The 15,585-nt window shown below is 42.2% G+C and overlaps 1 protein-coding gene across 1 annotated transcript in view; it reads right to left on the reverse strand.

Annotated features, from left to right (window-relative positions):
* The window catches only part of ANKRD34B (ankyrin repeat domain 34B), a 61,871-nt gene extending 48,848 nt beyond the window's left edge, over positions 1-13,023 (reverse strand). Inside the window, exon 1 of the mRNA XM_073624433.1 lies at positions 12,683-13,023. The gene's annotated coding sequence lies outside the window, so the exon portion shown is untranslated. The remainder of the gene's footprint in view (positions 1-12,682) is intronic.
* Between the last annotated feature and the right edge of the window lie 2,562 nt (positions 13,024-15,585).

Consider the following 15,585-nt stretch of genomic DNA (forward strand, 5'->3'; position numbering starts at 1 on the left):
ATAACAATGCTTGTACCTAGCAGCCAATCACAGTCCTGTCACATGATCAAGAGAGTTGCCTCTACCCTGTGTTGCAGACACTGCTGATTTAAGCTTACGCTGTAGGGAAGGAAGAAGCTTAGTATAAGGCTTCGATCACACAGACGTACTAAAGCATCCATCCATGTGCAGGACATGTTTGACAGCATGGGATGTTCAGGTGTTCCATACATCCATGCTCAGGCAGTCCCTTTCATGTCAATCAGGACATACCGCCTGCATGGACACTGCCCCTGCTCCCAGTTTGACATCCGTGCGTAGGTGGGTGTGTGTAGGTGCGTGTCTCTGAACACAGACTACAATGGCTGTGTCTGTACAGTCACTACGTCCCAATTTACATGAATGGGACTGCCTGCATGCAGATGTATGGAACACCGGTGCATCCTGTGTGGTAAACAAGGCCCTCACATGGATGAACGCTTAAAGAGGAGTTCCGCCCCCCCCACGAAGAAATGAAAAGTCAGCAGCTACAAATACTGTAGCTGCTGACTTTTAATATTAGGACACTTATCTGTCCAGGATTCCCGCAATGTCGGCACCCGAAGCCAATTTTCGGATCGGCTCTCGCGTGCTGCTGCCGCAATTCAAGGTAAGGGAACCCAGCAGTAAAGTCTTTCACTGCGCATGCACGAAGCGTGCTGCGCTTTCTAAATGGCCAGGTGGTGTAGTAGGGGGGCTGAACTTCAAAGGGACGGCGCCGCGGCGCTGTCTCCCGGAAGTGGGGAAGGGTACCTGTCAAAAACAGATACCTGTTCCCCGCTCCTCCCTGAAAGGTGCCAAATGTGGCACCGGAAGGGGGAGGAAGCATATAAGCGGAAGTTCCACTTTTGGGTGGAACGCCGCATTAAGTACACCTGTGTGAACTGGGCTGTCTGCAGAGACACTGTATTCATTTCTTCATTCGGGGGAATGTAAGAAGACTATTTAATTTGAAACTCCATTCAAAAAACAAAATATACTGTTGTAACACTGACAAAGCTTGTTTGGCTGTACTTCTGTGGATCACTGGAGTGCAGTTCGTTCTGCACTTCTGTGACCCATTTTCAGGAGACAACGGGGTGAAATCAGCTGTCTGCTGATGTCACAGTGCTGCTCCAGGCTCAGGCAAGATCGCGACAATGGAGTTGGGATGGACCGGCACCCGGCTCAGCCTCTCAGCGAGCCACTGAGAGCCTGAGCTGGCCGTTACCATCCCATCCATAGCCCAGCACTCCAGTGAGCGAGGAGGGGGCAGAGCAGATAGCGGAGACTTACAGTCACCCGCTCTCTGCTCGCGGAACCCTGGGAACCAAGCGATCTGCAGTGTTAGAGACGGTGGGGGACAGATGCAGCATCCACCTAGGAAAGTATAAATCTGCAAAAACCCCATACTACTCTTATAATTCTATTCAGTCAATCTTGTATTTTACACTCTGCAGAGCCATGAAGATCAATCCATCATGCTATTTTCTGGTTCATCTTTACTGTTTCTTGGCACAGCTTTGTGCCCATTTGGTATGATTAAGTTGATTCCTTGTTCATTGAACAGACTGGAGAAAGAGTCATAAAACAGGAAGCTGCAAAGCTGAACCAAAATATGTCACCTGCCTGTCTAAGCAGGGCACCAGAATCACAGTACTGGCTGATCACAATTACACATCCTTCTCTATATAAAACGGTTCACATACTGTACATGTTTTTTCAACTAGAGTATTTGACTGAAAGTCCAGAGTCCTGCTTTAAGCAGGGCATGCAAACGGTAAAGCTACTGCATTATTTCTGAAAACAAAAAAAGATATTATGAACACAAATATTGCTTTTATTATCTTCTGTACTTTCTACTATCTTAGCACTGATCAGAGAAGGCTTCTTACAATTCTCAGAACTCATTAAAACTCTCCGAACAGCATTTGAAAGAAGCAAAAATTAATTCCCCGGTGTGACGGCAAAATATATTTTGGATGAAGACAGAAATCGCTTCAGATAAAGGACAATAAAGGGAAGTAAATTCATGATCCATTGTTCTTCATAAGGAACCATCCAGAAACGTTCTCATATCTGCTCTACCCAAATTCGACTCATTTGTATTCCACAGGTGCAGATGAATTCTCAGCTTAGACTCCCAAGTGGATTTGTAAATTAGGTAACAGAAAATAAGGCCACAAATCAAAGCTCAGTGTGCTTTATCATTTCTTCCCAGTACTAATGGAATCTCTCATACTTCAACCACAATACAAAGATGTACAACATCTGGACAAGACAGAATAACCCAGAACACACAGAGATGAACATGAACAGCCATGCTGTAGTTATTCTTGACAATGGCATGGTCGAGTGCTAGTGAAAGAAGCCATTTGGGCACTGGTAGGTATGTTTTTATACATGCATACACCTACTGGAGTATATGTCAAATAAGCTTTGTTATTTCCAAGAAAAAAAAAAAAAAACCTGAACTAAAATTGAATTTCATCCCTGAAGGTATCAGTAGTACTTCAAAAACTCTGCCTAGAAACAATGAACACATTAAAGCCATACTCCAGTCAAAAGGAATAATCTAGTGTTGAATAAAGTGGGATAGGCTGGTATTGGTTCAGGTTTTTATTACAGTCCCCAATGGAAAGCGGGGGTCACTGGGGCAGGATAGCACAGACAGCAATAAAAACTTTGGAATCTTTTTTTCCCCTCTGCTAAAAAAGTGATCTTGCTGCTGTCTCTGTGCCTATTGGAGAGATTTCCCATGGGTGAAACTTCTTAGCTCTCTCACCGGGATGGGGTAATAGAAGAGATCTCCCTAATGGACACACACGGGAGAAGGCTGATTTCCTAAAGGCAAATATAATGGTCACTTTGCAAGAAAGGTTGCACTTTGGAAGGGAATTTGCCTCGGAGCTTAGTGAATGAGGTAAAGCACTGCTCACTTCCATCATCCAATCATGTGCAAGCAAAAATGCTGTGTAGCGCTACCCCTGTAGGAGCAGCTAGTCAGGATGGGCCTTCTGTTCTCTGCTTCAACCTCCCCAAGCACTTCAACCCCTCTGACACACTATGTTAAGTGTATGGGCAAGACATTTTGCAGAAAATCACTAAAGGGACACTTGGTACCCAGTAATAGGACAATGTCAAAGAAGCAGGCACTAAACCCGTTAGTAAAGGCAAACGTGGTATATTATCACACATTATGGATAGCAACAAAGGAAAGCTTAGAGATGGATTGGCAATAGTAATAACACAATAGTGATAACACTAGGCATAAGATAACACTTTGCGCCAGATTAGTATAAACAGCAACAAGGTCAACGAAGATCAGAAATGGACAGTAATGTAGATTAATAACTGTGTTCAGGAAAGTATACTGCCAAGGTGCCTTACTGGTGACTATGCTAGGCCTATGCTGGGCGGAGGTACCTGCTAAATGAATAATGAGCAGGGGCTGCAAGAATGGCTTGGTAAGGTGGGGGGCAGAGTCCTTTAGGTTGTTCTTCTGCGAGCTGTCTATAGGGCCCTTTAAGAAGTGTTGCTGCACCTATTGACAGTCTTAACCAGCAGGAAGTTAAAAGGTTACTTAACCCTCGTTTTTTGTTTTTTTTTAGATATCAAACATGTCATACTTACCTCCTCTGTGCAGTTGGTTTTGCACAGGGTGGCCCTGATCCTCCACTTCTGGGGTCCCTCAATGGGGCTCATGGCTCCTCTTCTTCTCGAGTGCCCCATTGGAAAACCTCTCTCCCTCGGGGCATGCGTGTGAGCGCGCTCCCGTGTCCTGCTGCTGCGTCTATTGACACAGAAAGCAGAACTCGACCCGCCCCCCAGTGCCCATATCATTGGATTTGATTGACAGCAGCGGGAGCCAATGGCTGTGCTGCTATCAATCTATCCAATCAGAACACGAGACACCGGCTACAGCTGGTGTGCTCGTCCCGGGGGTGAGAAAGAAAGGGTTCAGGTAGGTAAAACGGGGGGTCTGGGAGACTGCTGCATGACGAAAGGTTTTTCACCTTTAAGTGCAGTAAGGATGCAGTATAATTGTTGTATTGGTGCAATATAGGTGAGGTATGATCAATGTCCTGCTTCTAGTGGCTCAGTCCCTGCTAACAGTGTGAACAATAGGCAATGAGCCTTCCCACCAGTCCTCAAGGTGTGGCTGTGAACTCTAGCTGTAAAAGGGGCCCCCCTCTGTCTCTCCACTGGCCTCTGGTGATCAGCGATGAGAAGAAGAAGGTGAGAGGACGCTCTGGTCTTTCTGTGGCAATGGTGCGGATACAATGCTGTGGTCTATGTGGCTTTAAACCAGGATCTCTAGCCTCTCAGTAGTCCTGTCGACATGCAGGTAGATGTGCTCTCATGAGTTCCTGCAGCACCAAGAGGAAGAGGTTTCTCACGCACAGTCTGGTAAAAGCCCTCTCGCCATTCGCCCTTCTCCTTAGTGTCCTTTGGGAACTATAGTGTAGGGGGTCCATTAGCCCTATTCTCTGGCATATGTCTCAAACGACACCTCTCACAATTGTCAGCATCCTGCATAGGAATCCATTGGCTTCCTGGTTCTAGCTCTCCACCTGCTAGCTGGAGGGGATAGTGTGGCATGACATCCAGCATCAAAGTAAAGAGTGATCTGTGCTGTGACAGTCTGTGGATTCCCGCTCACCTCCTCCACTGTGGTCCAAGACATCCATGTACGTTTTAGCCATTGCTTAATAAATAAATAAACTTTTAGAATTCATGGTCCGGCGCCTTGGTCACTTGTTTGCTATCAACCATTCAGAAAGAATTACTTTAGTACAGCAGTTTGCACAAATTCACCCCACCTTATTTAACCTTACATAAAGGTTTATAGGAAATTTAGACATTCCCTGTGTGTTATAACTGTTTCATGTGTTACAGTGAAGAATCCCCTCCATTTTTCTGACCTGAATTTACGGTCTAAAGCTTCGTACACACGCTTAGATTTTCGGACGACCGAGCGTCTGATTTTTGTGGCATGCTAGTCTCATGTCGAAAGTGAAGAGGTTACTGACAATACGAACATTTCCGGACAACAGAATACAACGTCAGAAGTGACATAATGTGTTGAATAGTTTTGTCTGTATTCTTTCGTTTCTGAGCATGCGTAGTCTTGCTCTTACTTTTTTTTCCGTACGAAAACTGTACTAATGAAACGAAGATTGGACAATGAGTTCACATCCAACAAAAATTTTATAGTCTGCACATCCAGCTTTTGTCTGACGAAAAAGCGAAATCGGCTGTCAAAAGCACCGTACTAACAATCTGAAAATCGGCAGAATTTTCCCATCTGATTTTTGTATCCGGGCCTTTAGTTTTAGAACTCACTTGCAGCTCCTGCTAAAATCTGGAATGGCAATACAAGCATGTCTTATGGCTCTGTATTGTACGTTGTACTTACCCGGATAGACATCAACTATCTAGATAATGTAAATAATATTATGACACAAATTTTTTTTTCTTTAAAAAAACACTGTAATCTTTTCTAATACTACAGTAGGTGATGCAGTGACAGCGGAAACAAGTGGGGAATGCTATGGGTAGGACTTTATACGAAGAAACAGGCATGCAGTCTGTAGATAGATAGATAGATAGATAGATAGATAGATAGATAGATAGATAGACCTGTAAATTTACCCATGAATTAGCCTGTCTTCAGAGTTTGTATCTGAATGATTTATGCGTGACTATATGAGCAATTATAACTGAATATGAAACAGGATTCTATAACATCCAGGCTGAATAAAACAGTCCCTGGAGCCTTCATACAGATGTAGGAGTTGGTGATCAGTAATACTCACTAACCTTTCTTAGTATGCTTCCTTACAGCTAAGTAAAGAGACCATCACTGACAGCAGGGGAGGCATTGGGTCACCAATATAAGCTAATAACAAATAATACTGCATGGTTACAATTCATATCATTATAGGCTCAACTCACAAAGCCTTAACAACAGGATAAATATCAAGCTATGTCACGGTCGTTTTCAAATCTCATTGGACCCAGCTGAAAATAACCGTCACTTTTCTGGAAAATTAGGATCCTTATCCTAGTGTGTTAGCTTTGTGAATTAAGCCTACTGTCATTATATATTATAATACAATACACTACGTTACTGTCTACATTGGCTCGCAAGTCAGAATGGTTCCTATGGTGAAGTTCTACTTATAACTACCTATTATTACAAACAGCAAAGGGCAGAAACCCACAGCAGTCAATCAACTATCAGCCTTCATTGTTCAAACTGCTGTATATTGTGCAAAGGAAGGAACAATCAGTTGCTTTGAGTTCCTGTACCTTGCACATCACTGTTGTTCTTACGCCTGCATGGCTTCTCACCTGAACATCTGCATAAAATTATGACATCAATGTAAAGTAGCATTTTACACCCAGTTTAAGTACTTATGTGTTGAGGTCCAAGCTGATCTCTCCCAGTATGTGGTGGACAATCTCAATCCGCTGTTGTTCCAGTGTGTTCTTACGTGTTCCATGTTGATGCACCTTTCTTTAAGCCTAATAGGCTATAAAATGTCATACACCATTCCTATTACAAGGGATGTTTATAGTAATAGGAATGAAAGTGATTTAAAAAAAAGAAAAAAAAAAAGAGAAAGTGTAAAAAAAAGAAAAAAAAAAAAAGTAAAATAAGTAATAAAAATTAACTAGTTAATTAATTAATTAGCTCGCGCACAGATGCGAACGCACACATAAGTAAACGCCATTCAAACCACACATGTGAGGTATCGCCACATGCGTTAGAGTGAGAGCAATAATGCCAGCACGAGACCTCCTCTGTAACTTTAAACCGGTAACCTATAAAAAAATGTAAAGCGTCGCCTATGGAGATTTTTTTAGTACCAAAGTTTGGCACCATTCCATGAGTGTGCGTAATTTTAAACCGTGACATGTTTGGTATCTATTTAATCTGCGTAACTTCATCTTTCACATTATACAAAAAAATTGGGCTAACTTTACTGTTTTGTTTTTTTGTAATTCATTTTCCAAAAAAAAAAAAGCGTTTGAAAAATTGTTGCGCAAATACTGTGCAACTTAAAAAGTTGCAACAACCACCATTTTATTCCCTAGGGTGTCTGATAACAAAAACATATATATAATGTTTGGGGGTTTTGAGTAATTTTCTAGCAAAAAAATGATGATTTTTACATGTAGGAGAGGAGTGCCAGAATAGGCCTGGTATGGAAGTGGTTAAGCATTGTTTATAACATTGAGACTACCCAATGCAGGCAATTATTTATCTTTCACGCTGCCTTATATGCTAGAAGGAAAATTTTGTTGAGATGGAAACTGCATACTACACCTACAGTACATTCGATTATTGGAAAACAATAATTATTAGAATCCTTCCCCTGTATAAACTCGCATATCTTAGTAGAAGCTGTCCAAAAAAGTTTGATAAAATTTGGTCTAGTTAGATAAATGAGCAGGGTATAACCACTTAAAGTAGAACTATGGGCAAAACCTTTTTTTTCATTTTGGATAGAGCAAGGGAGGGTTATAACCCCTGTCAGATTCGTTTTCACCATCTGTGTTCTATTGCAGAGATTTCCATTCACTTCCTGTCCCATAGCCAAACAGGAAGTGAGAGGAAATCTCTGCAAATTAGGGGAATTTCTTGGGGACCCCCAGGTCACCAGAACTAGTGTCCCCATTGGAAGATTTCCCCTCTATTACTTTTCCAGAGAAAACCCAAAATTTGGGATTTTCGTTTACTTTCACTTTTAATGTTTTTTCTTAACAGGGGCACATGCAGAAAATAAAATTTGACAGGGGTTCTAATCCCTCTCCACTCCATCCAAATATAAACAGAAAGTTTTGTCTTTAGTTATACTTTAATTGCTTCCTCTGGCTCTGCCTACATCTCTGCCTGATATATCCATAAATAGCTTCCTCTGATGTTCCTAATGCTGCTTTGTGCTCTTTGGAGAAATACTATATTTGTGCCCTCCAGTACCATAAGACTGGATACTCATTTGCTTATTTCTTCTGCCTCTCCCCTCCTGCCCCCCTCCTCCTCCTTCCCTTCCAATCTCCCATTCCTCAACCTACTTTGCCCCCCCCCCCCCCCTCCAGGGGTACATCCTGCGTCACACACTGCTTATACTATGTTGTCTTGCAATGGCTGATTAAATACCTGTGCAAGTTTTATACTCATGCTAAGATATCCTCTGCCCATGGCCTATATATTTTATACACTTCTGCCGACTCATGTTTAGTTGTTTTTTCTATTATTTTGCATTACTTTGTATACTTTTAATATGCAATTTCAATTGCAATAAACATTTTCTGTTTAAAAAAAAGTAGCATTTCAAATTTTTATTTTATATCAGATATCTATACTGAAAACGACATGAAAACAGAGTGATGCAAAGATAAATCAAATAAAAATAAGTAAGAAAAAAAGGTTCCTATGGTAACAACATACAGTATTTTTCCTTCTTAAAACCTATTATAAGAATTGAGGAGTAATAAATAATTGTGGGGACGATCAAAACCTGGATTTCAAGGTTTGCTGGTCAGGTACTTTTTCACTCTTGCACTGCCACCTTGGGCATTTGAAACCCACATGTCATGTTAGATTGTCCCATTCACATTATATTACGGAGGATGCAGCAGAAGGAAATGTCCAACAGTGCAGGGAGTTATTGTCAGTTGAATCCCCCTAGAGATATAGGAAGCCACGCCTCGATCTGAAACATCACTTTTTTGGTGGAGTGACGTTGTCTCTACAATCAAGCATAAGTATTGCCAAGCATTTCCATGGAACAATCCTAAATCTAGCAGAACACCTATTCTTAGCGTAAAGTGATTGGCTAACTCATCTGTGAGCTGTCATAGCTGATTAGTCATAAAAAACGACTCACTGAATTATCAAATAAAAGATTACTTAAAGTGGTCGTAAACCCTCACATATACCCAGTGAAGTGACTAGCCTCTGATACACAGAGATGAAACAAATCCTCCTATATAAGTTGTACCTGTTTATCTGCAGCCCTCTCTTCTCTGCAGCTGTTCAAAATCCAGAATTTATAAAGCTTGTCTGAGATTTCAGAAAGCAGGGGGCGGGAACTGAAGTTACACTCTACAGAGCTCGGTGAGGAGAGCTGATTGGAGAGAAGGGACACACCCCCTTCACACAGCACACAGGAACAGAGCTGACAACCACATGCTGTGTGCTGGAGCTCCCTCCTCTGTCACCTTTTTTCTCTTGGTGTCAGGAAAATGTGTCATAAGTGACTCAAACAAATAGCAGAGGAAGGTGGCAGCAGAAATGGCACTCGGTGCTCTGGATTGAGACAAATACATACTATAGGTATATATATTTCAAATCAGAGATTTACAACCACTTTAAGGACTATCTATGTTAATTTTACCAACTGGCATATCAGAACAACAAGCACAATAGGATTGTGAACTGAAAGTTCTGCAATATTCTTTTTATGACTCCCTCAGGCAGTATCCAAAAAAGACATATTTTTAATAAAAGAAAATAAATGATATCTTCCCTGCAAATTTTAATCTGATCTTCTGTATTTATTATTTCACTTTCTCAGCTACTGAAAAAGATGCTGTAATCTCTTACATTAAAGGGTACCTGTCATTTATTGCTATTGTGGGTTGAACTGTTTATGATTTGTGATATTATTGCACAAAGGATATTAAACAGGAATCAGTCTGGGCACAGGTCACATATTGTTTTCTTTTCTACATACATGTACAGTGTGTATATGTATATATATATATATATATATATATTAAAACTGACCCTATCGCTGCTGAGCTTTGCTCTGTTACACAGATTATCTTGCTGAGGGTCTTTAGAATCTGACACTTCAGGGAGTGTCGGATGCCTGGTTACCCATGGTGCGCTGTGTCTCCATCCACAAGCCCTTACATCACTACAGAACGCAGTAATGACTTAGGGATCAGCAGATGGAACCACAGAGCACACAGTGTTGGATGCAAAAAGATTTGTCAGCTACCCTAGCTCTGCAACACAATGACAACTGGAGGCAAGGGAAAGCAAGTATAATTTTTTTTTTTCTTGCAGGCTGGGTTTTTCTTTAACATTTTTATCTAGCAGCAGAGTATCCTTAAGGAAATCATAATTCATAAGCCTTTTATTTAAAGGATAAGTTTATTCATAATCAATATGTCAATTATGGGTAGTTAATGTTGAGCTAAGTCAACTACTGGCTGACCATGTGTATGCTCCATCGAACATTTGCTGTCGGACTTTCCGCCAACAAATGTTTGAGAGCAAGTCCATCACACAAAAGTTCACGCATGCTTGGAATCAAGCAGAAGAGCCGCACTGGCTACCGAACTTCATTTTTCTCGGTTCGTTGTACGTCTTGTACGTCACCGCGTTCCCACGTTCCTAATTGTTGGCCAACATTTGTGTGACCGTGTGTATGCAAGACAAGTTTGAGCCAACAACCTTCGAACAAAAATCCACGGTTATGTTGGCGGAAAATACGATCGTGTGTACGGGGCATTAGACTTCTCCCTGGGACACCATACAGTGATATAAGATTACGGCTGCTAAATTTGATCGCTATGCCCCTCCTTTCCACTCCCACCTCTCTTAAAGGTTGTGGTTGGTGGGAAGAGCTGGGAACTCAGGAGCAGAAATTTTGCTGTCAAACTTTTAGAGCAGCCTTTCTCAACCAGGGTTCTGTGCAACCATAAGATTCCACCAGAGGTTGCTAGGAGTTCATTGAGCATTATTTTGCCTCTCAGATTATCTAACTATCTACTGAAACCAATTAACTTTGGTGGGGGGGGGGGGGGGGATTTTCCAACTGACCACAAATGTAAGGAGCATTCTTCTTACTGAATATCAATGTATGGATCATTCCTCCAACTGACCACAAATGTAGGGAGCATTCTTTCCTTTGACCACAAATGTAAGGAACATGCTTCCCACTAACCACCAATGTAAAGAGCACTCTTCCCAATAATCACACATCTAACAGACCATCTTTTCATTGACCACTAAAGTAAGGCGCACTTTCACAATTATCATCGATGTAGGGAGCATTATTTCCACTGAGTATCAATGTAAGCAGCATTATTCTCAATAACCACCTGTATAAGAAGCATTCTTCCCACTGACCACCAATTTAAGGAGCATTTTTCCCACTGACCCACTGATCACCATTTAGGAAGTATTCCACCCACTGATCACCAATTTAGGGAGTACTCTTCCGACTGACCACCCTAAGGAGCATTATTCCCACTGACCACCAATTTAAGGAATATTCTTCCTGCTGACCATCAATTTAGGGAGTATTCCTCCCACTGACCCAGTGATCACCAATTTAGGGAGTATTCTTCCCACTGACCCACTGATCACCAATTTAAGGAGTAATCTTCCCACAGACCATCAGTTTAAGGAGCATGCTTTCCACTGATCACCAATTTAAGGAGTAATCCTTCCACTGACGATCAATTTAAGGAGTATTCTTCCCACTGACCATCAATTTAAGGAGCATTCTTCCCACTGATCAACCAATTTAGAGAGTATTCCTCCCACTGACCCAATGATCACCAATTTAGGGAGTATTCTTCCACCTGACCCAATGATCACCAATTTAGGGAGTATTCTTCCACCTGACCCAATAATCACCAATTTAGGGAGTATTCTTCCACCTGACCCAATAATCACCAATTTAGGGAGTATTCTTCCACCTGACCCAATAATCACCAATTTAGGGAGTATTCTTCCACCTGACCCAATGATCACCAATTTAGGGAGTATTCTTTCCACTGACCAATATAAGGCTCATTATTACTACTGACCACCAATTTAAGGAGTATTCTTCCCACTGACTATCAATTTAAGGAGTATTCTTCTCACTAACCAACCATTTAAGGAGCTTTCTTCCCAGTGGCTACCAATTTAAGGAGTATTCTTGCCACTGACCACTAATGCAAAGAGCATTCTTCCCATTGACCATTAGTAATGTACTGTGAGCTGTAGATGTAATAAATATTAGCAGGAATTCCCTGAGGCCAAAAAAGTTATTTCAATGGTTCTTCTGTGTGTAAAAAAAAAAAAAAAAAAAAAGGGTTGAGGAAGTCTGTTCTAGAGAGACATAAAAGCCGATATGCAATTCAAAACCCCGTAAATGACACAAACCTAAATATATCCATTTAGGGTGGACTATCCCTTTAATCTAGAGCTATAACTCATAAAGCTTTTATGAATTTAGTGTTACCTGTGCAGGCAATTTTACAGAGAAACTCCACTGGCGTTGATTATAGCTGGTCCAGTCTTTAATTCATTACATTAAGCCCCATATATTTTATTTAGTGAAACTACACCGACACACATACAGTGTTATGGGGGAATGGATTTATGTACTGCACTTGGAGGGTACCGATGTGCTGCTCACTACTGTTTTTTTGTATATATATATATATATATATATATATATATATATATATATATATACACATATACACACACACACACACACACACACACACACACACACATACACACACATACATATATATATATATATATATATATATATATATATATATATATTGCACAAAAGCAAAAGTTTAGACTGAAACTCAGTTATCCCCAAACATTCCTGATTGTAGCAAAGTAAGAAGAAATAAAGGAGAAGCTTACCTGGGTTGAGATGTCAGTGAATGAGGTCCGGTGAGTGCAGCAGATCACATGAGCCCAGAGTAAGCCCTGGTGATGGGAGTGTGGGGTGTAGGGTGTCGGAGTGCAGGGTGTCGGGCTGCAGGGTGTCGGGATACAGATGGGGTAGGTAGGTGGTCAGTGTTGGCACTCATTCATTGCAATGGTAAGTCTCAGCTCAGCTTCTCTCTGTATGTCTCTGCAGCCCAGCGCCGCCTCCGCTTCCCCCTCCGCCTCTGCAAGTCTGTACAGAGGAACCTGCTGCCGCAGCTCGCGAGTGGCGAGGAGAGCTCGTACCGGCTGCCAGGGAAATCTCCTCTCCTCCTCCTCTCCTCCTCCTCCTGGGGATGATCGGGGATCTGGGGGCGGCACAGCAGACGGAGGAGGGTGATTAGACTCTCGCCCCCATTCCTGACACAACTATAACTTCCAGCTGCAGAGATAGCCGGCCATTGGGGGGATTGTCCAGGGTGACACCCGGCCGGGTGACCTTCCTCATTGTCTTGGTATACTGAGCACGTCTAATGGATCGTGCAATTAGTTTTCTGCAGTCACTGGCTGACCTTATAATCATCAGGAGCCTCATATGCAGACTGTGCAGCTGCACAAGGGCCCCTGGGGGACCCATTTATACTAAATGTAGGCAGGTGGTAGGACCCACAACTCCTGGGTAGGGATGAGACAAACACCCACCACCACCCCCGGTTCGGAACATGCGAACAGGCAAAAAATTTGTGCGAACACCTTAAAGTCTATGGGACTCGAACGTGAAAAATCAAAAGTGCTAATTTTAAAGGCTAATATGCAAGTTATTGTCATAAAAAGTATTTGTGGACCCGGGTCCTGCCCCAGGGGACATGAATCAATGCAAAAAAAAGTTTTAAAAACGGCCATTTTTTCGGGAGCAGTGATTTTAATAATGCTTAAAGTCAAACAATAAAAGTGTAATATTCCTTTAAATTTCATGCCTGGGGGGTGTCTACAGGATGCCTGTAAAGTGGCGCATGTTTCCCGTGTTTAGAACAGTTCTAAAGGAAAAAAGTCATTTAAAACTTCTTGCAGCTGTAATGTAATGTCGGGTCCCGGCAATATAGATGAAAATCATTGAGAAAAACGGCATGCCCCCCCCCCCCCCCAGCCCATTGCCAGGCCCTTTGGGTCTGGTATGGATATTAAGGGGAACCCTACACCCAAATTACAAAAACAAAAGACGTGGAGCCCCCGGGCCCTATATACTCTGAACAGCAGTATACAGGCGGTCCCCGGGTTACAGACAAGATAGGGACTGTAGGTTTGTTCTTAAGTTGAATCTGTTTGTAATTTGGAACTGGTACATTTTTAAAGTGTAGCTACAGCCAAAAAATCTATTTTTTAGCTTTTTGGATATCATAGGGAAGGGTTATCACCCCTGTAACATTTGTTTTGCTGTCTGTGCCCCTGTTCAGAAGATTTCACCTCACTTTCTGTTCCAATGACAACTGGATTTTGAAAATTTTGGGTTATTAGGGAAACTAGGATTGGTGATAAAGCATCAGTGGAGACACATTTTTCCCATAATAACTCTTATGCCCTGTACACACGATCGGACATTGATCGGACATTCCGACAACAAAATCCATGGATTTTTTCCGACAGATGTTGGCTCAAACTTGTTTTGCATACACACGGTCGCACAAAGTTGTCAGAAAATCCGATCGTTCTGAACGCGGTGACGTAAAACATGTACGTCGGGACTATAAACAGGGCAGTAGCCAATAGCTTTCGTCTCTTAATTTATTCTGAGCATGCATGGCACTTTGTGTGTCGGAATGGTCCACACACGGTCGGAATTTATGCGAACGGATTTTGTTGTTGGAAAATTTTATAGCCTGCTCTCAAACTTTGTGTGTCAGAAATTCCGATGAAAAAAGTCAGATGGAGCCCACACACGGTTGGAATTTCCAACAACAAGCTCCGATCGCACATATTCCGTCGGAGAGTCCAACCGTGTGTACAGAGCATTACAGGACAAAATGTTTCCTTCCTAGGGGTATATTTCCTCTCACTTTCTGTTGTCTCCCTCCGTTTGTAAGTAGGAGTAGTTTGTAAGTCAGATGTTTGAAAATAGGGGACCGCCTGTATATACTATACGGTCTGCCCTATACACTCTGCGGTAAATTGGGCCTTAGGCATTGGTGGTACCAGAACACTGTAAGCCCTCACAGTTACTCTTGGTGGGCGCTGGAATGGGCCCTGCTGTGAAATATTATATCAAGAATTGTAATTACATGCCCCTGTTAAACAGGGGCAGAAAAATTGGGCCTTAGGCGGTGGTGTTGGCACAACACTGTAAAGCCTCACAGATACTTTTGTTGAGCGCAGGAACGGGCCCTGCTGTGAAATATTAGAGCAAAAATTGTATTTACATGCACCTGTTAAACAGGGGCAGAAAAATTGGGCCTTAGGCGATGGTGGTGGCACAACCCTGTAAAGCCTCACAGATACTCTTGTTGAGCGCAGAAACGGGCCCTGCTGTGAAATATTAGCTCAAAAATTGTAATTACGCGCCCCTGTTAAACAGGGGCAGAAAAATTGAGCCTTAGGCAATGGTGGTGGTGCCCTGAACCAAAAATATTCTTAGAAGCTATCATCATGAAGATTGAGGAGGAATAGGATAGTCACTCAGCATAATAGGATAGTCACTCAGCATATGCAGTCTTCAAGGGATCCCACATCCATAGAAAAATCAATCGGTTACATCAGCATCAGGTGCTTGGTAGCTGGTGATCCAAGACTGATCCATTTTTATGAATGTGTGCCGATCAACAGAGTCTGTTGACAGGCGCACTCTGTGATCAGTTACAAAGCCTCCAGCAGCACTGAATGTGCATTCAGAAAGAACGCTGGAT

The sequence above is a fragment of the Aquarana catesbeiana genome, linkage group LG01, assembly GCF_042186555.1.
Source record: "Aquarana catesbeiana isolate 2022-GZ linkage group LG01, ASM4218655v1, whole genome shotgun sequence".
NCBI classification, from domain to species: Eukaryota; Metazoa; Chordata; class Amphibia; order Anura; family Ranidae; genus Aquarana; species Aquarana catesbeiana.